The sequence below is a fragment of the Camarhynchus parvulus genome, chromosome Z (genome assembly GCF_901933205.1).
Source record: "Camarhynchus parvulus chromosome Z, STF_HiC, whole genome shotgun sequence".
Taxonomy (NCBI): Eukaryota; Metazoa; Chordata; class Aves; order Passeriformes; family Thraupidae; genus Camarhynchus; species Camarhynchus parvulus.
In genome coordinates, this window is record NC_044601.1 from 27,051,006 (window position 1) to 27,078,428 (window position 27,423).

The window sequence follows — 27,423 nt, forward strand, 5'->3', positions numbered from 1 at the left end:
GAGTAGCTCTGAGAGAGCCCCTAGACATTATGGCATTAAATGTACTTGTAATCACAGAGCCACAGTATAGCTGGGGTTGAAAAGGACTTCTCGAGGTCATCTATTTCAAAACCCTCTCCTCAAGCAGGTTCATCCTGAGCAAGTTGTGTAGGATCTAGTCCTGATGGGCTTTGATTATCTCCAGAGCAGACTCCAGAGTCTCTCTGAGCAGCCTGTTCCAATGGGCGATCACTGTCAAAGTGAAGATACTTTCCCCTTATTGAGACAGAACTTTTGAATTTGTGCCCATTGGTGTCCTGCCACGGGACACCACTGAAAAGAATCTGGCTGTATCTTCTTGTCACTTGCCCTTAAGACATTTGTATGCATTGCTAAGATTCCCTCAGATGTCTCTTTGTCAGGCTAAACAGGCCCAGATCTACCTGCATAGAACAGGTGTTTTTGTTCCCTCATCGTGCTCACAGTCCTCCACCAGATCCTCGCTCAGATTAAGAAGAATATAGATCCTTTTTATTTCAGTATTTATCTTTTTTTATTTTTTTTCTCATTGTAATGTGAGCTGAAGACTGCCAGATCTGAGTATCTCTACCAGTTTAGGACAGGAAGTATGCCATTGAAGGAGCAACTGATATTCCAAACATTTTAGCAACTGTAAATTAGTGCCTTCTAAACAATTCAAACATCTGAATACCATGACACCCTGAATTTTTGCATCCTGAATGCACTGCGTTTAACCATAATTCCTGTGAATATTTAAGGCTTCACCCTATTTCTGCTTCAGATAGGTAATTTCCAGTCTTGACGCATTTTGTTTTTTAACTTCTAAGAGTTGGTTTTTGGTTTTAGTTATTTCTGGGGCTGCTTTCTTTTTTCATTTTTCAGTACATTATCAGCAGCATATTCTCTCATTTCTGTGTTGATTTTCAGCTGTGGTAACTTGTACAGCCCATTTGACACAGCTCAATTTTCTGAAAGCTGCTGGGCAAAACAAGGAAAGACTTTAATGGATCAACATGTGCATGAAGCTTTAGTGGGCAAGTTTTGCAGAAATATTATTCTTGAATTATGTAACCTGTCTCTGTTTCAGGACTTTCACTTATGTTCCTGCATAATCTTCCTTTGCTCCTGGCATGTTGACTCAACCAATTTTACAATTTCTGAACATAGAGAAAAGTTTAAAATTGAAGTAGCAAAGAAGGTGCACTTCAGATGCTAGCTGAAATGGAGAGGTACTAATTTTTCTGGAAAGGGAAAAAGCTGCAAGAAGGCGACAGTCATTGAGGTTTCTTCATTAAATATGAGAATGAAGGATTATTGTTTTCAAAATATGTCCATTTAGTTTTTTCTGCAGATACTGACAATGGAAACATGAAACAATGTTTCAACATTACTGATGTAACAGTACATACTGGCTATAAACAGACTTGAGCACTTATTTGGGGGTATTTGATATCATGGACTGAATTGAAGATGGAAATTACTAGAAGGTAGAGTAAGGGTAACACCTTGAATATTAGTTGAACATTTGCTTTCATTGACTGTTGGCATCTATTTTATCTTTCCTATGGGAAGAGCAGCATCTGTTAACATAACTCCCATGAAAAGATTTTATCATTATTTATTTATGTTTATGAAGTTTTTTATATATTAAAGTCTAAAACAGGGAGAATGTAAAAAAGCATAGGATTGTTATTGGATTTGTGTGCACCACCAGGGAACTGCACTAAAGGTAAAGGTAAAGTTCTTAAAAACTGGTGAGGAGACCTTGCTTGAAGGCATATATGTAAATTGGATTGTATGTGCACCAAAATTTGTGTTTTGGATGTCAGTAGGTAAATCACTTGTGATTTATAGGCTGAACATTTGGAAAAATATGCTTTCCTTTGAAATGGAAATAATGGTTTCTGTGTAGTTCTTCAGAAGAAGCAGACTATGTTTCTGGGCTGGTTTACAGTAAGGAGCTGTTGTAGAGGCCAAATGATGGAGTTGGAGGCTATTGCCCACAAACACTGGCCTCTTGTAGCTCCATCTTTATTCAGCCTTATCCTACTCCTTCATCATTCTTCAGATGCATCAATTTCTGGTACTTCTCATGGTTTTTTTTTCTCCTGACACTTTCCACGCTCTGTCTTATTTACAACTCTCTTCTGTTGAAAAACTTCCAAAAAATTAGCCTTCCTTGGAATGCAATACATAAAGGGAAAGTTACTCTTCTGTAAACTTACAACCTGACGAAAAAGCCCATAGTTTATAATCATCCTCACAAGTTTATCTTCACCTGCTTACTGATTTCTCAAGTTAGGCCGGGCTCGTCCTTCTGGCAACCTTGTGAGTTTAATATTCCTCTTATACCTTCTTTTTATCTGCCACCACCCTGTCTCTAGCAGGCATTCACTGCGTCTTTTTCAAAAAGAACCAGCTCTGTGTGTCCATCAGGTTCTCTCCAGGCTTCATTTTGGATATGTCAGTGTGTGCTCAATCAAAATACGGTGGATTGCTAGATTGCTAGATATATAAGCTGAAAATCTCACAAAAGTAACTTTCTGATCAGTCACAGCATTCCTGATTAAAGCTGAGCAGAGGGTGTCATCACAGGGATAAATTTATTTAGGTACCAACCTGGCAACGCCTTCAGGTTTCAAGTGCTTTAACAATCTACCTGTGAAGAAGATGCAACAGGGAAATCAATTCAGTTGAAGATCTTTTTGACAAGCAAGGGAATGTTTAGATTTTAAACAACCAAAAAAAAAAGCTATTAGCAGTGAATTCACAGCTTTACTAAGTGTTACTCATTAAAGATACCTCAAGTGACAGATGAAAAAATGCTGATCAATCATTCAAGAAATTCTTCTTCCCAGTAGATCCTAAAAAATGTTGTAATGAATCAATCAATTCTTTTCCATCTTAACTTTGAAGATGATGTCTGAAATGTAGGAAAAGTGGGTTATAGACGTTAGGTTAGATTGGAATGATACTAATTGGAGCTCATTATGGTCTAATATAAATGCTAATCTTATAAATATTAAAGAGTCAAATCTATCTTAATGCATTACACAGAACCTATATTACCTTCAAAAAAGTCAGCTTCATATCAACAGAGAGGAAACTAGTTGTCAAAGTTGTAGAGGAACTTTTAGAAATGAGCTGTCAATATCCATAATTAAAAGCCTCTGGTCAGGCACAAGGAGAACCCATTTACAAAAATGGTTTGGTTTTACCTTTAAGATACCCTTATTACCCTGTCTGCACTCTATTCTTAGAACATTTCTGGGGATCTGTTTGCTTGATATCAAAAATTCCTCTGTTTTTTACAAAAATTGGCTTTTGAAAAGCTGACAGTATGACAGCTATGCTATTTTTGATAGGAAACAACATTTGTGGCACACCTTCCAAATGACTGATGCCTTGTCATAAATTTATGTTATCTGTAGATGGATACAGAAATGCTTTTTAATCTATATTTTGTCTATTCCTGTGCAATCTTGTTAGGTTCCTAGAAATTCTGATCAGACTGCTTTGCTGTGTTCTCCATAATGGTAAAAAAACCCCAAAACTTTGTCTCAGTTCTTCAATCCCTCTTAAAATCTTCCTGTTGTCCCCAACAAAATTAAGAAATTCTTGCATTAGTAAGCTCCATTCACCATCATCAGAACTCTGTTGGGGGAAAAAACCTCAAATTAGTGCTTCTTTCCTTCAAGCATGTTCTCCCTGTAAAATGAGAGAAAATTATTTTCCTTATAGAAAGAAAGGGAGCGTGCAAGTGGGTTAGGGGGATAAGAGGCTGATCAAGCTATCATGTAGGATTTACTCATGGGAAAAGTGAGGGGAGAGATGGAGTGTTTGGAGGAGGGAGAAGAGAGCATTGTGCTCTAATTTTAAAATTAAAGTAATTAGTTGGAAGAAGAGAGTCTTGGGCTCTCAGCCTCAAACCAGAATAACTATTTAACATCTGTGCAACAGTATTCTGCTAAAAAAAGTATAACAATTCTGTTGAAATGCCTATGTAGCCGCAAATGTTTTCTTTTCTGAGTACTTCTCAAAATTGTACTTTCTCCTTTCTTGTTTTCTTTTTGTGCTATCCCATAAGTACCTTTCCCAGAAGACATAAATTAATGTTTCACACTGAATTATAAATGCAGAATTTCACCCTGATCACAGGTTCTTCAAATTTGTTATTCAAATTTGGTTAGAAACTTCTTTGTCTCTGTGCACAGTGAATGAGCAATTTGAGAGTATTCAATAGTAACATGGTATTCAAGCATGCTTGCTAGTACTGGGAAAATGCTAACTAAGTTAAAAAGAAAATGGCAAAAGAAAAAAAAAAGAAAAAGCAAAAGGAGAAAGGAAGAAAAAAAAGAAAAAAGGAAAAAGAAAAAAATAAAAAGGAAAAAGACAAAGAAGCAAAAATAAGGAAAAATAAAAAAAAAGGAAGAGGAAGAGCAAGAAAGAAAAAAAGAGAAAGAGAAAGAGAAAGAGAAAGAGAAAGAGAAAGAGAAAGAGAAAGAGAAAGAGAAAGAGAAAGAGAAAGAGAAAGAGAAAGAGAAAGAGAAAGAGAAAGAGAAAGAGAAAGAGAAAGAGAAAGAGAAAGAGAAAGAGAAAGAGAGCTAAGGGAAATAACAAACCTCCGTCTACAGGAGAAAAAAGTGGATTGCTTACTCCTCGCTTTGACACTGGTTGTAATAAGTAACTTAAAGAATGATAAAAGAAAACCGACTGCAGACTGTTGAAGATATTTCCGTCTTTTCTTTGTGTCTTTTTGTCTCTAGTTGTCAAAAGCCTCTGTCAATTTGGTTAGGAGTTTTTTTCTGCCTTATAATTGCATATAAGTTTTTAGTTCTCAACATGTACAACAAAAAAAGGCTGGATGTTGAGATGATAAACTAAAGCGTTTGGAATAAGTACCACTGTTTTCTGCTAATACTCCATATACCCCTGCTAGTCATAATACTTATTCACAATGCTACAATACTAATTCTTGCCTTCATTGAGATGGTTTTTCCACTAGTGATAGTGTTGAAGTCCTTGGGTTATACCACTGAATCGGTGAAATAATAAATGAATTAAATTTGTTGCTTTGTATGAAAGAAATATGGTTCTTTTTCTTTGCATTTGATAGGTATTTTCCAGGTTGGGAATGGGGACACAGAGCTTCTGAGTACCCAGGCACTTTACTGGTTTCTCCTCTAAGCGCCTCATGGTCCTTTCTACTCCTCATCGCTTTTCCTCTAACCTCCTGCAGTTTGCAGCCTTTCACAATGATGGGCATATTTCTTTGGCAAAATACATATTCTCTAAGTTCAGAAGCTGCCTTATTCTCTGGTGGGATGAAATCGCTGCTCAGTAGTGTGGTGTGGAGCAAACACAAGTCAGGGGAGTATATTAATCCAAATTCAGGAAATAGTATGTCTTCTGCTACACAACAAGGTAGGGAATCACTTATCACCATACCGACAGATTTTTCTGCAGCAGGTGCAGGAGACTTTATTTCTGGAGGGGAGGGGACTACATGTGGAAAACAGAAAGGGAAAAAATCTGGGTGCACAAAAGAAATATTTTAAGGCAGATAGTAAAACAAACTATAATATTTTCAAGGGACTGTTTTTATAAATTACATTATATTTAAAATATATATGAAAATATCTCCTTCCTCACACCTTATCCAGCTGTTTATAGAGGAGTTTTTCTCCCAGTAGGTGGGAATTTGGGAGAGTATGAAGTAAAAGCATTTTTCTAGACATTTTCTAAAATTGTCTTGTCACAGCTTTTACCAAAGTGAAGAATCTGTAAGGAAAACAGCCTGAGATGTAACTGGTTGACTTCTGCAAGAATGTGAAAAAGAGAAATGGCTCTAAGGACACATTTTTCCTTCTTTAATTTCTTTATTTTTGCAAAATAAAGGGAATGGACCTATTTCAAACATATTCACGGCATAAATTAATATGTAGTATATTAAATTTGAACCCTCCATTGATTTAACAGAACACATTGCTGTTGCAGACATCTTTTGTGAAAATCCTTTTCTTTAGGATTTTTCCTTCTGAGAAGCTAAGAGGCCTCAGAAAGAAAACGTAAACAATGGTTATCTGCTGCTGTGGAATGCAACAGGTGGATCCATGATTGGTCTCGTATGAATGTTTGGAATTAGTGACCAGTCACGGCAGATCTGGCTCTCTCTCTCTCTGTCCGAGCCACCGACCTTTGTTTTCATTCTTTTCTATTCTTAGCTTAGCTAGCCTTCTGAGATGAAACTTTTTCTTCTATTCTTTTTAGTATAGTTTTAATGTAATATATATATATCATAAAATAAGAAATCAAGCCTTCTGAACATGGAGTCAACATTCTCGTCTCTTGCCTCACCTGAAAACCCCTGTGATCACCGTCACACATTGCTACTGTCTTTTGGGGTTTTTTCTGAATGCCCAACAGACTAGAGGATCTGCACACAGTTTCATGTATGAAACTTAAGGAGTTCACAACCAAAAATTAATCTTTACTACTTTAAATATTTATATATGCAGATATGTTGTTTTCTAATGTTTGTACAAAGTAAGAGGGCTTCTTGGTAAACCCTGAAGAAATATATATTTTATATATTAACTAAATTGATGTCTTAAATACTTAAAAACTCATTTGGCTAATAATTTCCTTCTTAGAGTAAGACTGCTACAAGGCAAGAGAGCACTTGATGAATTACTATTTGTTGTGAAGTGGTTTAATAAATGTTTAAATTATTCACTCCTACTGTCAGTACATTTTTGTGAGAAGTGGTAGCCTGGAAGACTTTCATGTCCTCTTCCTTAAAAAGCAGAGCCCCAGAAAGAAACCCCCTTTTCTGCCTCAGCTATACAGGGATGTGTGATCTTTTATCCATTACCCAAAATTCCCATTTTGATTTGGTAGTGGTCAAAATTGCAGCATGTTCAAAGTCAACTATCAAGAAACATATATGCATGCACCAGATCTTCAAAGCCAATGATTGTGCTACAGGACTACTAATCTGCAAGTATTTATTTGGATGTATAAGCAGCCCTGCACAATAAAAGATTTATTTGGGTAAATGCACAGTAATCTTATTTCTCCAATAGAATGTGTTTTTATGATTGAGTTCTAAAATGCCACAAAACTTGTTTAATACAAGTTTTAGCAGGAAGAAAATTTCTTCCTTATAAGTTTGCCATTAAGCTGTAGCTTAATGGTCTATATCTAGGAGTCTAAATGTGTAGTCATTTCTACCTTGTACATCCATCTTGTTGCTTTTTAACATAAAAGTTTTTTCAACAGAGGACAAGGGCCTAAATTATTGTTTAAACAGAGAGGGAGATAACATTTAAACTTTAACACCATTAGGTGAAGTTAATATGTTTAATCTTTGTACTATGACTATTACAGAATACAATTAAGGCTGAGAAATACTAAAAAAAATCCTAATTAACTTTTAAAAGAGCTGAGAGAGATCAAAACCAGAGCTGTTCATTGTTTTTTGGCATCAGCCAAACTGAGATGCTTGCTATCTGATTTTTCTATGGTGTTTAGACTATGTTCCAAGCACATCTCCTCTCCACCACAATGGCAGCTCCTATCCAGACACAGACTTCTGCATCAAAATTGTTTTTCTTCCTGGTGACAGATCTTAGCTGAGGTAACTCTTCTGGCATGGCCTTACTTAACCTCTCTTCCTCCACACTTTTGCTCTTTAAGCAGTCATGGCCGCATGTCAGGCTGATAGTGCAGAATACGCCTGGCTGGCCTCCCTCCCGGTTCCTAACTGCTCCAAATATCATTGTTGTTCCGTCACCAGCCTCCTCTCTGCCACAAGCTGGCCTGTTCACAGTCCATGAACATGCTGATCAACCCCTTGTTTGAACAATATGATCTTCTCATAACTTGCTTTCCTGGGGTTGCAAACACTAAAAATGTATTAGGTGGCTCTCCATGTCTCTATTCCATTTGTCTCTCTTATTCACTTACTTTCTCAAGTCTGATCACAACTTTTCATTCCAGTTCGTTACTCTATCACAAAAGAGAAATCTCATCTGTGATTTCTTGATCTGAGTACCTGAAACACAATGTTTGGGTAGTAGGGGTCTTTAGGTTCTTCTTTCCTTTGCTAGGAATCAGACTTGTAACTGTTTGCTAGGAAGTGGACTTTGAAATGACGGGGGGGTCTTTTCATTGCATATTCACAGGCATAGGTTTCCAAAGCCCTAAGCTGTGCTTAGAGCTAGCTTATACTGAAGCTTAGGCTTTAGGTGGCCCGATATTTACAATTTAAAACATTATTTTATCAGACAGTTTTATAGCTAATACTCTTATGTTCAAACGCATTGTGTGGGGAGCAATAGGAAGTGTTGAGTCATAAATTTTAAGGAGAAATTATATTCACATCAAATTTTAACACACCCTGTGGTGGGTTTATTTGTAAACTGGGCAAAATAAATTATCCTTCCTTTCTTTAAATCTTGCTCTATTTTACTATTACTCTTCTCTATATTTTATTATGAAGAATGAGTGGCTTCATTTGAGGTAATAAAAACTTGTATTGAATCATGAAAAGAAAATAATTCATCATTGCTTCATTGCTTGCCAGGATATATTGTTGCCAAGAAATGAGTCACATGCAAATATTTTATAGTCAGCACATATGAGTTAAATGCTGTTTTTTTTCAGACCATTTCAGAATTGTGTTTCTCCTAGAAGAAAAAATGTATCTGTTCACTTCTTTCTTCTCTTGTGCAGGGGATAAGAGTTGAAGTTTCCTGCTTTTGCTCAGAGGAAATAATAGAGTGAGGTTGGGGAACAGTATTAGATTACAGTTGTGAGTGTAAACAAGGTGGGGCAGACTGTGATGGACCCTCACAAACAAGTGAGAATGAGTCAAAAACAGAAAAGCACCAGAAAGGGAATAGAATGAGAAATATCTGCAGCAATCTGAAGAGAGGTGGAGCTAGAAAACACAGATCCAACAGCTTCCAGATCTGTAATAGTAATTTTTTGTTATTTCTTTTATAATGGCATACTTTTAAAATTTCAAATGAGAAATTATGGTAACCAGTCACTTCATAATGGTGAGAAGTCCTATTTTGTTTGACCCTCAGTGAAAGGCACTCTGACTCAAAGCATAAGAGCTGAGTAATAAGTTTAGTCTTCTCAATGTTGCCCTGAACCTTAGTAAGACCTATGAAATTATCAGATCATGAATGGGTTATCATGTCCTTTTTTGTGGACCTGAATATGTGCTTGCATTTCTCAGCTTGTTCAATACCTTTTTTATTAGGCCTTTTATACATAACAGTGCTGTAAGAATTTTACTTATGGATCACACATACACAATAAAAAGCTTTTCTTGGTATTCCCTCAAGTTACGCACACACACAAAAAAGCTTTCCTTGAGAGTAAAGTGTCCAGGGTTTTGCCATATGCATCCAAAATAAAAGCTAAAAACAAATCGAAAGAAAACATCTAGGAGGAAAGACAATGAAATTAATACCAGATAAGAAGTTGTTATGGCATCATTTTCCTTTTTTCTCATGATTTCTGTAGAGTCATTCATGTTCATGTGTCAATTCGCATATAACTGCAGATAACTGTAATGAGAAACTGGAGATAACTTTAATGGGAAAAATTCTATTTTGAATGCATATTGATAAAGAATTTTGAATCATATTTAATCTGGGGACTAAGCAAAATTATTAGGAGAGAAAAAGAACATTCCTGATCTGGGATATTTTTCAGATGAACTAGACTGAAATTTACAAATCACATGATATCCAGTAATGTGTCTATTCAAGCAGAAATACAAAGAGCAGGAAAAATGCTCTTTGTTCTAAAGATTAAAGAATATGTTTTACTTTTTATAGGTCATGACTGTCATGCTCCATTTCTGACATAAACACCCTTTTTTCCCTCTTCATTAATAGTGATATAAACCAGCATGCTTTGTTGGCTATTAAAACCTGAAATCACAGTAACACTTTTTCTCAGTTCATTTTCCCTCTTGACATTTCTGCCACTTAATTTTTTTCACAAATTTTGAAATTAAAATTCAAAGCAAAAAAATATCAGCACACAAGTCACTTAGAAGTACAAGAACTTAAAAACTTTTGGCCAATTCTTGTAATAATCTCTACTGACATGACACATGGATGTCAGAGATCAGATATACCTTATGTTTAATCCAGTGAAACTGCTGTCATTGTTCGTCATATGTACCAAGTGTGTTCAAAGCATAAAAATTGAAAGAGATTTGTTGAGTATTAGGAGTATTTTTTTTCAATTTTCAGTCTTCTTATTTTTATGATTTTATGGATAATCAAGAGAGGTCAGAGAATTATTTAAGGAGACAGACATGGCTATATTTTTGCTTTGTATAACTTCAGACAGCCCATAAGTATCATAAGAAAATAAAATATTATCATCTCAAATATTCCTTGTGACAGCCACATTGGAATTAGTTGCATGAAGAAAGAATGAGAAAAAAAAATCAATAATGACAGAAATTGTTGATCTACTTGTGAAAGAGGCAAGGCTTTAAATAAAGCTTAGTGTTTATTTTATTTTGCTGACCTTGTGTATTCTATCCACTAAATTCAAGACTTCCTTAAATAGGGATTTTGGAAATGTATCCCCTGTCATATAATATTAGGAAACTGTAATATATTTGTTATTTATGTTTTATCATTAATTTCATATGAGAAGTAGAATTGATTTGGATAAAAAAATGCTCTTTTGAAAATATGAAAGCATAAAAAGAGCATCTAGAGAACAAAAATTACTAAGACAGCCAATGTTTTTTTCTATCTTTTATGAGATAAGAGGGTTTTGAATATTGGAAATGAGAATATGAACTAGAAATTGATTATAAAATGATAGATAATTTTTAGTATTTGCTACAGTGTTGAAAAGACATAATATATATTCCAGAATTATCTATAAATGTTTCTAAAGCCTGTAAGATAGTTATAAACGTTTTATCAGGCCTATTGTGACAGTATATGATGTAATGGTTTTAAACTGAAAGAGGGTTGATTTAGATTAGATAGGAAGAGACATTTTACAATGGGGATGGTAAAACACTGCCACAGTGGTGGTGGAAGCCCCATCCCTGGAAATATTCAAGGTTGGGTTGGCTCTCAGCAACCTGATCTAGTGGAAGGTGTCCCTGCTTATTGCAGAGGGCATTGGACTAAATGGCCTTGAAAAGGTCTCTTTCAGTTGGAACTATTCTACAGTTTTGGGTGTTTATAAAGCACAGGTTACTGAGACATCCCTCTGCAGAACCAGCATCTGCCTTACTCCTGTTAGGTCTGAAGAGATTGGGGAGATCCAGAATTCTACAGAAGGAACGTGTCTTGTATGAATCGCTGTGTACCTCAAGGCTCATTGCAATGATGTATAATTCCAAGCCAATTCCCTCTCCCAGCCGCCATGTATATTAGGACTCTACAGTAGGGTATAATCATCCACTGGTCATGAGCTGTGTTGTGTGTACTTCGCACAACTGGTCCTATGAGAACAAGGAAAAGAAGAAAAAAGGCAGCAATCATCCCTTCTTTTTAATTTTACGATTTCCTTCTCAATTGGTGGCTCCTCTTTTCCTGTACACTTTTTCTCTCTCCTGCTTGGCATGCATGGCAAAACCTTCAGGTACAATAAAGGTTGCCTTTAATCAGCTGAGGCCTTCCTTTGGTCAAGTCTAGCTCTCTGTTTAAGAGTTTGACCTTCTGTCTCTGCAGGGAATGCTCAAATGTAGGGTGAATGAATCAATGAGCTATCAAGAGTCTGGCTCATAAAAACTGTGTTGAAGTGAACAAACGTAGAAAAAGCCCACGGAAGCCAGTAAGCATGAATATCTGTGCTCTACACTGCCAAGCTCTCATATTTCTCATTTGTTTATTGCCATTGTTAACTAAAATATTTATAGTACTGTAAGACCATAAGTAATATTACAACTTTATTGTGGTGTTAAAAAAGCCATTTCTAAAGAAAGCTTGCAACAACAGCAAAAACTCTCCATGTTGTTTCAAAGTGAAACTTTTCCATGTAATTTTAAACTTTAGATGTGAGCAAGTTACAAGTAAATTTTGCTTTATCAAAACAAAGCTTTGTCTCTATTTTCATTGAATTTCCTTTACAGTTACTTTGGAATTGCATCTCTTCTTCAAAAAAGAAATTATGTGTAGATATAGACAGACAACCTGTGCATTCAGCAATATCTTTTTGGGTTCTTTTCCAGTTTTATGATGTATATTTTGTTTGTTTTATTTTAAATTATGTTCTTAAGTAGAGAAAAAATTGATTAGTTTAGTATATCCTTAGAATTACATTTTTTCAGGAAGTACTTAGTTTTTTTCAAAAATGTTTTGCTATTTCTAGACTGTCATATGACTTTTCTCATTGTATTTAAGCCCCTTATCATCCTCCTAGGAAAAAAGAGAAGAGTCCACCAAAGACATTTCAACCAATTCCACCAATGACATGATAATAAACTCACTGGGTACAGGAGGTTTGGAAGAGTGTCAGGACTTCCATTAATGAGGTCAGCAATGATGAAGTGTGGAGCTTGATATAGAAAAGCTGTTGAGTCTTATTGTATAATTCCTACAATGTTCTGCCCCATCTCATGTCTTCCTAGAATATCCAGGTGATTAGGGCACTAACCCCTGGTGTTGAAACCCAAAATTCAATGAATACTTAATACATTAAGTATTCACTGAATACTTAATTTATACAAAAAAGAGCTGCTCTAATAATTGAGATTGAAAATGTTCCATCAAGAGTAATGGATAGCCTTGAGGGCTTGCTGGGAAAAGGCTGAGGATGAAATCTTAGTTCTTACTCTGGGGGAACAGAGCCTGAACTTGGGTCTTCTCCCTGCAGGAGATGCCCCTTTTGCCAAGCCTCTGGTTATTCTGATATTTATAATATGGTCTTCCTGGAACAAGAAGTCTATCCTTGCTTCAACACGTGTCTCTCCTACATGTTTTGGTGTGAATTAATTGCCATTTTTTCCAGTGAAGGGTATAAATGGAAAAGGTGGACACATTAAACTGGAAGACCACTCAGGATCAGAAAAATGTCATCATAGGGCAACTGTAGAGAAGAAATCATATTCTTCTATCCTCTGTGTTTTCTACTTTTCAATACTTGTATAATGATGTAGCTGACTACCTGCTAAAAGCAAGGTAAATAGACATTGCCTGTCTCAAGATGTATTTGTTGATGTGTTCCTTTTTTTAAGCAATCTTGTACATTCTCTAACTTTTTTTTTCTGACTTTGGTAATTTTCTTTCCCCTCTAGAAAGTAATCCATTCCTACTGCTCAATTTTGTTGGAACCCTCGATGCTGAGAATTTTAGACTTTCTGTACGGATAGGCACTGACCCCCAAAAGAACACTACCTTTAACCTAAAGCCGTAGAGAAAGCTTCCAAAATTAAATAATGGAACAGAGATTACAGGTGTGTAAATAGAAGTGTATGATATAATTTCCTGCATTGTCTTTGATGTTATGCCCCTCATTAGCTGCATGATTCCTTGCTTTCCTTCTCCATCAGGGATGTTACGGCCTTTCAAACACAAGTACCTTATTTTTACAAGGAATATAATTTTTAATATGCAATTAGTTAGACTTCTGATGTTTGTCTTTTTACTTCTGGCCATAAAGAAACCCATAAAGGAAAACAAAAAAGATGCACTGGTAAAGGATGGGACACTCAAAGCTTTGTTCAACAATGTTCTAATATGTAAAGGACATTTTTTCTGACTTCATGGAATGGAATTCCTAAAATTTTGAAATCAGCAGTTCATTGGGCTCCTTGTTTTGTAAAGTTCTTTGCAGAAAGATTTTAAATCATGCTGATAGTCTGAAAGTAACTGCTTTCTGGGAGCAACAGCTCTATTTAACTCATGTACTTTTGATACTTCCCACGTGCTAGTGGTGAAGGGCAGAAATAGATAATCATTTTCACAGACATACTGGAAAACACTGTGGGACCATCTTTGTATATTTTAACAGCCCAAATTTCATTATTAATGTTGAGAATTCTGTCACTTTTGTGATGAAATTTTATGTGGATCATATTTTTGCCATGATTGACAGAAGATTCTTGCCTGGAACCAGCTGTTTGCTTACTGTGTACCATAGAAAAAGCATCTGAGATGGGCCTTGGCTATCACATTTTCATGTGATGTGCCCTCGCATATACATGTGCACATTACACAAAGAACAGAAGAGTTCACAGCAGCCCCAAAACGGCATCTGTTCTTTATAGTGAGATAAAGAAACTGCAGAAGGTTTGTTGAAACTTGCTGATGCTTGTTGTCACTTAGCAGGAAGTGTTTAGGAGTTTGTGAAGAACAAAATTACAATTTGTCAAATGTTGCAAACCTCCAAGTGATTGCATATTATTTGATTACACTGCTGCTATAAATAGGATTTCACTTTGGAGGATTACAAAAGGCCAACTCTCTGTTCAGTAAAATACTAGAATTTTAGTCTTGTCTCTCCTTTATATTTTTTCCCTTTGTATTTTCAGAATATAAATGATGATGTTGCCATTGATAGTGTCCTACAGTATACTTTTGCCAGCACACATTAACATGTGAAATCCAGACATAATTTAGCCTTCTGCAGGATGACATGACAAACTCTGAACTACAATGAGATGATTTTCACATATGGTGTTAGAGTATTTTATACTGGCTAGTAGTACCTCTAGCTCTCCCTCAAGTGATGAAAAATATCAAAATGTAAAGCTTGCGCCTAGGGTCATTTGGTTCAACAGGAATAATTTAGATTTTTGGAGTCTTTTTTCATTTGGGCCAATATAATCCTCCGGTGTGAATGGGAGGGCTGCAGTCTTCTAAGCTCATTGTCTAAAGCCACCCTTGGTTTCTCTTAGCCATTCAACATTGCCCATAACAGCCAGCTGTAACTGGGCATTTTTATGATGGAAATTAATGGTTTGGATGGAGGCAAAAACTGTCACTGCACTACTGACTAGCTAAGTCTACCTTCAATTGCGCTTTTGTCAGAAATGTAATAAAGGTAATCAAAAGTTTTGTCTTTCCTGGAGAAAGGAAAACAGGCTTTCAGGACAAGATAAATTATTAGAAAACCTTCTTTGACTTTGACTTCTCAGAGTTTTCAGGTCATTACTTCATTACTTCATTACCTCATTACTAAGTCACTTTGGATCAAGCATGTAAAATAAGTTCATAAGCATCTCACTCCAGATTAGAAAATATGAAGTAAGTTACTCAATGCCACTTTTGTTTCTTATTCACTCTAGAAATGGCTGAAATAACTTCCCAGAGTAACTCAGGAAAAGTTGTGTAGAGCTCTTTGTGAAGAACTACTTGCTTTCTGCAGAAAAGCAGTTGTAGAGAACTGGAGAAATAAGACTGATGTGTGCAAGACTTTCTCCTTTCTTCTATGCAATCTAGAGAGGCTCAGGGAAGAGCCAATACAGACTGGAAATAAAGAAAAAACAGGGTAATAGGACATACATGAAGTAAAATATATAAAAAGAACTGGCAAAAGACAAGTACATTATTTATAAATTGTTTAGTTAGAATTTTTCAAAAACTAGGTATTTCAGTTTTCAATTTCCTCTTAATGTCAGAAAATTTCCAAAGAAACATATTAAGTGAGAGCTCTAAGTAATGAGAAAAATGGGAAGGTATACATCTGCCTTGCACAAACAAATAAGTGTAGGGCCAGTCTGGATTTTAGTATACCTCCCTAGTGTCAACATGGGCTGCCAAACAGCAATAAATTCTCTGCTGTAATGAAGGATTTTCCTGTCACCGTTAAAAACCTTTTTAAAGCTGCTATTTCAAGCTTGCTGATTGTACTACATTTTGGAACAGGCTTTCAGTATACCAAAGGCTACTTCTGAAAATAAATATTTTACTTACGTTGCACTGGATTGTATGTTTGTGCAGGGTTTCTATACGGCATTAAGTTTTAATTATGTTCTGTTACATACTTTCTGGTGTCAGCACTTACCATCTCCCAGGAAGCTGTTGAAATTCATAACCAAAGTAAAAGTACAAGTATTGTTGAACTTTTCAAGTGCCTACGTAAAAAACCCACCTTGTCCTCAGGCAAATAGATATGTCATTGAGTTTGAAAGTGTGATAAACTGAAAAGAAATGGAAGGAAAGTGGATGCCCAGACCTAACTCATGTCAATGCAAAGCATTTTTCACAAAACCCTGACTGGACAACACTCCCTCAAGCCAAAGTAAACCAATGTAAAGTTGTCATAAACTTGTCTTTTGTCAATGAACTAAACCAAAATGAGACTTATCATGAAAGTAAAGGAATTGAAGCAAAAAGTGAGCCAAGTCTGTATGATAGCAGGAGTATTTTCAATTTAGAATTAATTTTCCTGTGAGTGTATACTTTCTGAACCGTTCCCAAATTTCAGAGTGCCAAACTTTGCTTTAAAATTGAGATTGTGCTAAGGGAGCTAGATCAATAGTTATATGACATTTCAGGAAATTCAAAAATTTTAATCCGTGTATTTGTTTTTTCTTCACAACACTCGAAGGTAACTTTTCTCACAACACTAGAAGGTAACTTGTACTGCAAGACAAGTAGGGTAACACAATTGTAAGGATAGTGTCAAGGATATAGCTTAGAAAAAATATACAAATCATTGTCCTTTTATTTCTTTCTGATCTGTCTCCTTAATGACTGAAATACAATCAGTGGCCATTGATAAACTTTTTAGAAATAAGGTGGATGCAGCATACAGGACTTGCATTTTGAGGTTGCTAGCAGTTTTATTTAGCTCGTAGTTCTTGCAAACTGCATGTTGTTACATGCATTGCATGCAAGTTTTACATTTGTACTGGGACATGTTTGTAAAAACTGAATGCACTTAAATATGTTCTATAAAGTTCCCATTGTTGTCAAGAATTACTCTATAGGTTTTGTAGAAAGTAGACTAACTCTATCCCAGAGGAAAAAATTTAAGTTACAAGTAATTGAAATTGGAAGACTTGCATAGAAATAAAGTCTAAGACTGGGAGTAATTTCTGTTCACACTGTGTTGTTTATAAAATTTGAATTTTGTCAGTTAATAATTTTTTAAAATAAATCTTCTAATTAAAAAGCTGTGAAGATGATTTTACAATGTGTTATGTGTTTATTTGTCACAAATGGTGCTATTTTGTCTTGAAGATTCAGTTAAAAACTTCAACTAATTAATATTAGAAAAATATATCTGGATGATTCAGAAACTTGTTCCATGGTATAATGGGCAATATTAAACTTGTATTTTAAAAGAGGAAATTAAATACACCATAAAAATGGGACTAATATATCTTTACCTATAATAGTATGCTAATATTTTGTGGTCTTGTCTGGTGCATCTAAAATATTTTCTATGATAGTTCAGGACATGGTTTAGTGGTGCCTTGGCAGTTTGATGGGAAAAAAATTAATATGATTTTAAAAAAACCAAATGTTTAGATTAAGATTACATCCAAGTGTGCAACTCCCATTCACCTCCCCGCTGGCTCAGACAAGGGCCTTCCAGCATTTCCTATCAAATTAAACCTGGTCTATAAAACACACTCCACTTCAAGTTGGTGTATTGTCTACCTCCTGAGGAGTCATTACTATCACTTGAATGATCTGCCAATAGTGGGTTTGTATCTTTTATGTGTGTAATGGGTTTGAAAGAAATAGTTCTACGGAAATTACACCACATCTGCAGAGAGTGGCAGGCGCTCCATGGTTGTACCTGAATGCCCCCTAGATCTTTAGAGGCTATTGTTATACATGAACACTATTAAGAATCTTCATATGAGGAAGTCTGTTATAATCACCTTCATTAACCAAAGAAAAATCAAAGCCAGCAAATCTGGACCCACCTCATCTAGAAAATGGTGGGCACAATTCAAGCTTTTTTTTGCATTTGCTTAAGTTTGGTTGACTTTGGCATAACAGTACAGAGCCTTGTTTCATTCTCATGAGCTTTGTTCACAAGCTTTTTCTAGGTATATACAAGATCTGCGCACAGCATGGGTGAGCTAAGGACAAAGGAACAAACTTTGACACTGAGTTTCCTGGCTGATCTTAAAGCAGTAGTGCTGTTTTAACATCCTTTCCTATTTCATGAGCATGCAGCCACAGACAGACCCATAAATATGTCTGTCTTTGATAAATTAAAATCCTAACAGGAGTGTGAATCCTTGCCAAGATAGTTACAAGCTGGTCAGCATATATTACTTGCACTTGGAAATGGTGCATTAGAGAACACTTGACTGTTTCACTGTTTATAAATAGATGGACTTGGCATTTCTGCAATCATCTGCAGAAGGTAAGAAAGTAATATTTGGATAAAATTAGGCATAGATCATGTTTCAGAATCTTCTAGATTAAATTAGTTGATCCTTCAACATGTTCACTCCTGTCTATCTTTTCTGATCTTTTGCGTCATTTTGGTTTTGGTAAGAGCAGCAGAGATGAAAGATATTCTAATGCTGTGGGTGCTAGCCTGAGACCAAAGAGCACTCCAGATCAGTTTCCTCTTCTGGCATAAACTTTATAAATGACCTTGAACAAGTTTTTTAGTCTGGTTGACATCCAAAAAAGCACTTAGAAACCTAAAGTGTAACTCAAGCTTAATTTAGACATCTTTGTTCAAGAAAGTACTCTGTAAGAACTCAGCCAGCCTAGGTGCCTGAGAGGACATGTCCATTGGCTTTGTCTAAGACAGAAAAGACAGAAAAAGGTCATTTAAATGTATTCACAAGCACCACTGTCCTCAGATGAGTTGAGAAGTAGGCTCATTTGCAGTCTATTCAGAAAAGACATTTCCAATTATGTTTCTAAAAATCCTGGTGTGTTAGGTGCCCTCTGAGGGCCTGCCACATGCAGACAGTCTTGAGTTCAGCATGAAATGTGATAGTTTTGGCAATATGTATGCGTATATTTTACAAGCTTGAAAGAAGAAATGACCTGTCATCCCCCACTTCTGTATTATTCCAGTTGATATAATGCTTTAAGAAGTGGAAGGAAATGGTTCATGCATCAATTTGGTTACTAAAAAACATCATGCTTTGTAATTTTCCCTTTCCTTGTTCTTCCAGTTGTGTTTTTAACGGGGACCATTTTGAATGTTTCAGTTCATAAATAGTGAAGTGTTTTAGAATCACACTGATGAAACTAGTAGTTTCTCCGTACTCAATTATGTCACAGAATCACTTTCTTCCCTTCCTTGTAGGCTCCTATCAGTATATGGCATTTAAAATTTTCTACCTCTTATTGTGGTCTGCTCTGGGAAAAAACCAGATATCTCCTCTCTTTATTGGGAAAGCTGTGTTGTTGTGCAGAATGGGCAGTCAAAGTTCACAAAAGGAGAAATTGCATTTATATATGGATGAGACACATAATAGCAAAACTTGTGATTTAGAAGGTAGAGCTCTTGTTTCTGCTTTCTATTTCCACAAAAAATCTGTCAATTTTACTCAGCGACTGCAATTAAGCATGGGGAAACGGTCCCTTAGTAGGGACTATTTAATCACAGTTCTTTTTATGGTAGACACAATTTGTCTTACTACTTCTGGTTGTACTTCTCTCTGATATGAACTTTGGGAACAGAGTTCATATTTAGGCTAGATGTATTGCTCATTAGTGCTCCAGAGCCCCGACTACTTCCCTCTCAAGACCACAGATTTTATTTGGCATGTTTTACCTGCTCCTTTTCCTGGTGGGTCATCCTACACAACGTCTTTTTCCTCTTTTCCTTTTACTTTGGAAATTAAGAAATTTTTAAAAGTCTGAGACATGAGTTTCAATTCTCCAGATTTAGGAGGTCTTAAGGTCTAGACCTTCCTATTTCCAGGTAGATGTGCTCTAAATATTTGCCTGCAACTATCTCACTGTGTCCTCTTTTACCTTTTTAAAAATCTCTTGTTCTATATCTGAGTATTTGCTTCAGGTTTCAGCCACAGATTTGCAGCTCTGAGCCTGCAGAGATACCAAACTCACAGATATCTTTAGGTAGAGTGGGCAAGATTTGAGGAAACATTCAAATTCTGTGTTTTGTGCCTGTAAATCCTGTTTTAAAAGATTGTCCTGTTTTTCATGCCAAAAACATGATTCTGGGAACTATATATTAAGGCTGGGTACTGTTGTTATGATTATATTCCTCTGCCTCAGAGATTTTGTTTTGTAAATGAGATATGGGATAACTTGGACTAGCAGTAACAGTGTGACTCTCTTTTGAGAACGGACCGGGCAATTGAAATTCTATGTGCTTCTTGGATGCCAGAGTAGCAGGAACCATGAAAAAGGAAGGATTGTCCATTGAAATTGAAAGGACCGAATTTAGCTTAGGCCATAAAAACAAAAAAGAAAAAGCCTATTCTTCTTCCTTTAAAGAATTTCTTGGTCTAATATGGGAAAAATAGAAATCAATCTAATTGCAGTATATGGCAAAGTGCCTATTTACTGCATGAGCCTTAGAAGTGACCTCGAAATAACAAACCGGTCTGAACAGATATTTCAAAGGCTCTCCTTTCTGACCACCACTATTTTCTTAATTCCCAGTTCTCCCTGATAATACCATACTTCTATTATGTGGTGTGTTCCTTTAGTTACATTTATGTTCTAGTCATTGCTATTTGTATTCAGAAAATTGCATGAAAATTGCATGAACTGAAGGACAGGTACCTGCAGCAGTATGGGACTGAGGGTGAGTTTCAACATGTGTGTGCTTATAAAGCTTTCTGACTGCAGTTTTCAGGTGGGCCTTGAACTCCAATTTGCTGAGATGTGTATTTATATTAAGCTTATGTGGCCTATTTGTCAGTCTTTCTTAGCTACAGTGGTTGCTTCAGACTATTAATACCATTTGATATGGCTCCCTTGTCAAGCAGGATTTTGGGTGGTCTTTTCCAGAATAGAGTAAACAAAAGAAGCAATCTTTTTGCTTTCTTTTTTTTCCTCCATACTGAGTGATAAAGAGGGCTTTTTGGATAAAAATTATAGATCCAGAACATATCACACACTTTAATAACATGCTTGCTCATAATGGCACAACTTATAGATACAGACAGATTTTGAAATTAGACTGGAAAAAAAGACCAGAAAGCAATCTTGCGGGAACAATGCTCTACTGGCAGGAGCAGTTAATCTAATAGACTTTTTCCATTTGTAGTGCCCCTGAATCACAATTCCAATCCACTATCTTAAGCAACAGTGTTTCTGAAAACTTGGCAAATGTATGCTCAAACTGAAACACATTTAATTATGAATTTCACTGGATTAAGGTGATTTCAAGATTAATTCATGTTACAGAATAAAAAATATTTTCCTTACTAGTTGTATTCTAACCAAAACTCTATGGTCTTGCATCAAGATTAGAAAAGTTATTAATCTTATGGGAATTTTGGAATGAAGGTTAGTAAATGTAAAACATTCTTTCTCTTCTTCTTTCTTTTCTAAGAGATTTTTTAATGTGAAAATGTGTATATAATATTTTGCTCTACTCTTGGGGCATCATTTGTTTTGATGTGATGATAAATATCCTCAAATTATTAGAAACATTATTTCTCATAAGTTTTTACCCATAATTTATCTATAATATTACACAAAGCACTAAATGTCGGATTTAGGAAAATTGTGTCCTGATTGCTCTATCCATTTATTCTCATTGTTACAGCTAAAAAAGGGTTGGGCACAATATCTAGAGCTTCTCACCAACATGCAAAAAACTGCAGAATAAATATCAGACTCCGTGCACATTGTTTTATACTCAATGGAGGAAGACATGTATTTGCAAGGTGCTTGGATCATCTGACTATTTTTAAGCAATACCCTTACAACTGAAGAGTTGCTGTCTAAAAATTCCTCTTTCAGTGGAGGCTGTAAAAGCCATTCAGTCAATTGGCCAGAAGCAATATGCAAAATCAGGTAAAATGGGACACCTTCTATTCCCAAACCTTGGCACTTTTGCAGAAGACTTGCAGCTCATGAACTTAGTAAAAGGAGAGGCTTTGCATACTAAGCGTCCTCTGAAGCAAGCAGAAAGTGTAAGTGATGAGGGTGCATACCATAATGACACCACTGTCATAAGGCTGTGCCTTAAAGCCACAGTTTCTTCTGTACCTCTTTGGTGGTGATCTCAACTTACATTACAGATGACATTAACCCTTGCCTTGGAAGAGAGATCTGGAATAGATCTCTTCAACTGGTGCAAACCATGGTGTGGATCCACTTGAAAGTGTTGGAGTGATGCTACTTACCTTGGCTGAGGGAATGTTCCATCTGTTGTTGTTTAACTGTAGACAGAATGGCATCTCTTTGTTTGACAGCTACCAGAGAGATAATCATAGCAGGCATATCTCTCTCTGGAAATGGAACTGTGCCCAGGTTATCAGTATTCAGATATATCATCAGATTAACTTTGAGCTTGGAAGCTTGGAGTTGTGTTCTGTTGATTTTCTTTCTCTCAGTACTGTACAAGCCGGATTTTTTTTTCTCCCAAAACTTTAAAATAGATTAATTTGTTTTGAGCTTGAACTTTCTGATTCCTGCTTTCAATAATTCACATTTAAAAACAAAGTGAATCATTAGCCTGATCTCAGCTGTGTTGAGATTTGTTACTTATTTTAGCAGGAATTGCAATTATTTCTGTTGTGTGGTCACAATGGTTCAGTCCTGTGCTCCAAATTATTGATCCAATTGGGCCACAGTTCCTTTCTGAGTTTTCAAAATAGTTTTTCAGTTTCATATGCAGATATTCTACTGCCAGCAGAGCCTTTTCAAGGCTCCTGGCAGTTATTTTAAGTGATTCCAGAGCAGGGCAGAATTGCAAACTATTGCTCTCTCTCTATACCTGCAACTTTTAAGGCTGTTGTCCCCAAAAGTAACCCTTCTGCAAGGGCAAAGGCTTATTAGTTGTAGTCAGAATGCATTTTTAATTTGCTTCTTGAGATGCAGAGTTTTGAGAATTTAAATGGAAGATGGGGTAGAGGCACTTTCCAGTTCCTCTGATATAGATCGATCTATCTATCTATCTATCTATCTGTCTATCTATCTATCTATCTATCTATCTATCTATCTATCTATCTATCTATCTATCTATATCTATCTATATCATCTATACATATATCACCTATATCTATATCTATCTACGTCATCTATATCATCTATATCTGTGTGTATCTATAGATTTAGATAAGAGATATGTGCACACACAAACACACACACAAACAAACAACCAAAAATATCAGGAGTTGTTTGAAGGGTCTTACCTTCCTCATCTCTTGGGCAAAGCTTGATCAAATCCTTCTTCTCCTTTGTACTTTATCAGTTACCTTTGGATAACTGGCCTGAAGAGACAAAGAATCTCTAAGTTGAATAAGTGCATATGTTTCAAGAGATCGATCTTGTTTTCATGGTCCTGATGTGCCCTTCTTTAGCCTGAATCCATCACAATCAAATGATGCAGTTCTGATGACTATCATCTGGGAAAGTAAAAAAATGAGATTTTATCCTGTCCATAAAAAACATATATTTTAAGTTGACATGGTATTTTACAGCCAATTTAAGAAACTCTTGTGTAATAAAGTAGTAGGATAGAGAATTGTGAGAGTAAGAATGATATTTTTTCCTTTGTTAGTATTTAATCCAGTTCCCCTTTATGCAGAATTACAGTAAAAAAAAGAACCTAGAACAGAAAAATTAAAGAGATGTTAAGAATGTTGTATATTCACATTTTTTTTCTATAGAAATGAGGATAATTTTTCCTGATTTCTAAACTGGTTTTCTTGATACGAATAATTTTGAAGGCTGATAATTAACACCTTCTGACCCTGTGGTTCAGCCTGGTGCAAGGACTGGTTAATGCTGGCTTCCAGAGTTGCAGCTCTGGATTTCTGTTTAGAATCTTCCCATTTGGAAGTAGACCTGTTTCAGCATCAAGGTAGATCTGCACTTAGAGCTTGGAAAATTGATTAGAAATGAAGTCTTGCCCCTCCTGTGACTTCCACAGAAACTTAATGGAGAAGATAAGAACTCACTATTTACTTTTGAGAATACATGGAGGTTTGGGATTCTGAGGATATAACTCTAATTCATCTGAGAATTTTTTTTCTTCTTTGTGTTGTCATTTTGGTACAATTGCTGGCAGCTAAAGGAACCATATTTCTTCATATTTTAGATTGTCAGTGCTTGGGGTTTTTTGATTGATTGTAAAAACTGTGGAGATTTTTAGGGAAATGGATCTAATCACTGCCTTGAAACTCACTTTTCAACTTCAGAGAAAAATATTCTTGATGAATTTCTAATTAAAACATAAAAAATCAGTTTTCAAAGAACTTTGAAAAAAAGACATAAGCAGTTTGCCTGTGAAAGCAAAAAGACAAAATGGGAAAGTAATTTAAGGCTTGGAAACTAAGAGGAAGGATAGCATTCCTGTGGAAAATAAGCAGCTGTTGCCATTTCTTTCATTCTTTGTTCCTGATAGACGTGAAGATTAAGCACTGTTAGGGGATAAAAAGTAACAAATTGGGGTCTGAAGACATGGAATAAATCTAGAGTGCTATGCAGAGGTACACAAACCTTTGATAGGCTCATGCTAACATTTTCATGCGACTGGACAGTTGCTGTCAGGTCTCTCTGGCTATGCCTTTTTCTACAAATGAATTTTTACTTGAAAAGTGGTACCATGATATGCAAGGGAGCCTAGCCTAAACTCAATTCCATTGCAGTTCTCCTTCAAGCTCTGTTCCCCTGTTTCCAGGAAAACTGGGGGGGACAATAGAAAGTTTTTTGAATTTGTATTGTTGCAGTCAGGAACCTGGGATTTTGCCAGGGCCCATTAAAGATGGCCTATGCATCAGTTCCCCATCCACAACACAGAGATGACTGTGCTTCCTTTCCTCACAGAATTTTCTGTCAGGTCCTAAACAGGGTAATCATTGACAATAATCAGTTAAAATCTCAACTCCAGCATTCATTAAATTGATTCTCACAGTCAAATAGATAATCAGGAGTGATTTTTTTATTGTTTGGTTGGGGTTTTTTGGGTTTTGGGTTTTGTTTGTTTGGTTGGTTGGGTTGGTTTGGTTTGGCTTGGTTTTTTGGTTTGGTATTTTTTTGGGTTTTTGGTTGGTTTTTTTGTTTCTTTTTCTCTTTGTCTGCTTCTATCTTTACTTTTTCAATTCAATGCCTAAAATCACCATTGAAGTTTCTTTACCCCGATTAAAAAAACATGCTCTTTTTCTAAGTAAGAAGCAAACCAACGAAAAGGCTTATATATTTATTTATAACTTTTCCATTTAGAAGACTTTTTTGCAATATGGCCAACTTCTATCCTGATATGATTGTAGGAAATATTTATAATTCTGTTAAATGAGACTGATTAATCTTGACTTGCTTTTCACCAAATTTTCTATAGTTAGATGATGGACTTTGGAAGCTAAGCATCTCAGAGAAGATCTGCTACAAGCTACTTCATAATACATTTTATATCATTTGGCTGTTGATTTAAATATTAAGATTGAATATTCTCTGTTTTTTCACATCTTGCAGCAAAGAGAATTCATGTAGCACATGTGGAAGAAAAGTCTAGAGGATCAGTGAGGAGAAGTACTTTTTCTTACCTATGTTCCTCCCTTTGTTTTGAAAGAGGAAAAATGTGGTCCATAGTTATACCATCACCCTTCACACTGCAAAGATGATGGGAAACCTCCAAGACTTTTGAATTGTGAGTTGGGGATGGTTGCTGGATTGCTCATAAACTTACATCACTTCCCTTCATGTGCAGAGCTTCAGCTTGCAAATGCAATGTGCTGTGGATGACCAACTCTTTTCCAAACCTTGAACAGCAGCCAGGCAGGATTGGGAGTTGCACACCCCTAGATATGTTTGTCCAGATATTCATGCCATATTCACAACTCATACACTTATTTTGATGGGCGCAAGATGTTTTTATATTCTGTCTAGCACCTGCTTTCTTTATCATCTTCATGCACTCTCTCTCTGACAGGTTGCTTTTCCAAATACAGCATTTTGATATGGACGTTGTATCATCAATGGTCAATTGAGTTGATTCTGTAGATTTTTTTAATGTTCTCTATAAGAAAGAGAGGAATGCTGTGTGATTCTTTTTTTTTTCCCTTCTGTGAGTCAAAAATGAAGTAGTTTCATAGCAATATACGATAAATGACTAAAATGGAGTATTTAAGTGTCCCTTGCAGTCTTTTGATGTACCATGTAGATCTTTGTCTAATAGTACCATACTTTCATCTTGCTGATTTGAGCTAAGAGTTTTCTCCCTATTAAACTTTCCTAAATAGAGCTAGAAGGTTTTTATTTGTTCAACATCTGAATAAATTCAGCTTTTTGTTTTACTTGGATCAAGGATACTAATTATTTTAAACACCATGATTCATGTCTGGACTTTATTAAATTTTATTCTCAGACTTCAAGTGTCCTTTTTTTTCTTCTTCTCACTGTTTATTTTCCTTTGTTTTCACACAAGAAAGTTACAGAATATAGTTTTGTTAATGACATATAGCTATCAAATCTAGTTATGGATACAGCAGGCATATTCTTATTAAAAGTATAAAGCATATATGGAAGAACACCTTTTCAAGTAATGACATTTGATTTTGTTGAAAAGTTGTAATTTCCCTCTTGGAACCATTATCAACAGCTTAGTTATTGCAAAAATGTCAGAGACATCCTTTATGAAAAATCATTTCCTTAGGATTTTTCCTCCTGAGAAACTGAGAGGCCTCAGGAACAAAATGTAAACATTGATTATCTGCTGCTGTGGAATGCAACAGGTGCATCTTTGATTGGCCCATGTTGGATGTTTGTAATTAATGGCCAATCACAGCCCAGCTGGCTCGGACAGAGAGCCGAGCCACAAACCTTTTTTATCATTCTTTCCTATTCTATTCTATTCTTAGCTAGCCTTCTGATGAAATCCTTTCTTCTATTCTTTTAGTATAGTTTTAATGTAATATATATCATAAAATAATAAATCAAGCCTTCTGAAACATGGAGTCAGATCCTTGTCTCTTCCCTCAACCAAAAACCCCTGTGAACACTGTCACACAACAAGAGGTAGAAAACAGCTTATAATTAGCATACATCTTTTTTATGAGTTGTCAGTATATATTGGGCACCCCCAAAATGTAAAACAGTAGTTCTGCTCTGTGACAGAATCAAAATAATGCAGCAGCATTTCTTCATTTTCTGTTCAGGTTTAAACCTCGCTTATATTTTTGATACCCCTCTGCAAAGGAGAAGCATTTATCATTTGTCCACATCCACAATGACTCTACATCGTAACATTTGATTTTAATTCAACTGACAACATTCATGCATCTTGCTTGGGACACCACTTAATTACCAGGTGATAGCTGTTGCTGGACACTTTATGGATTGC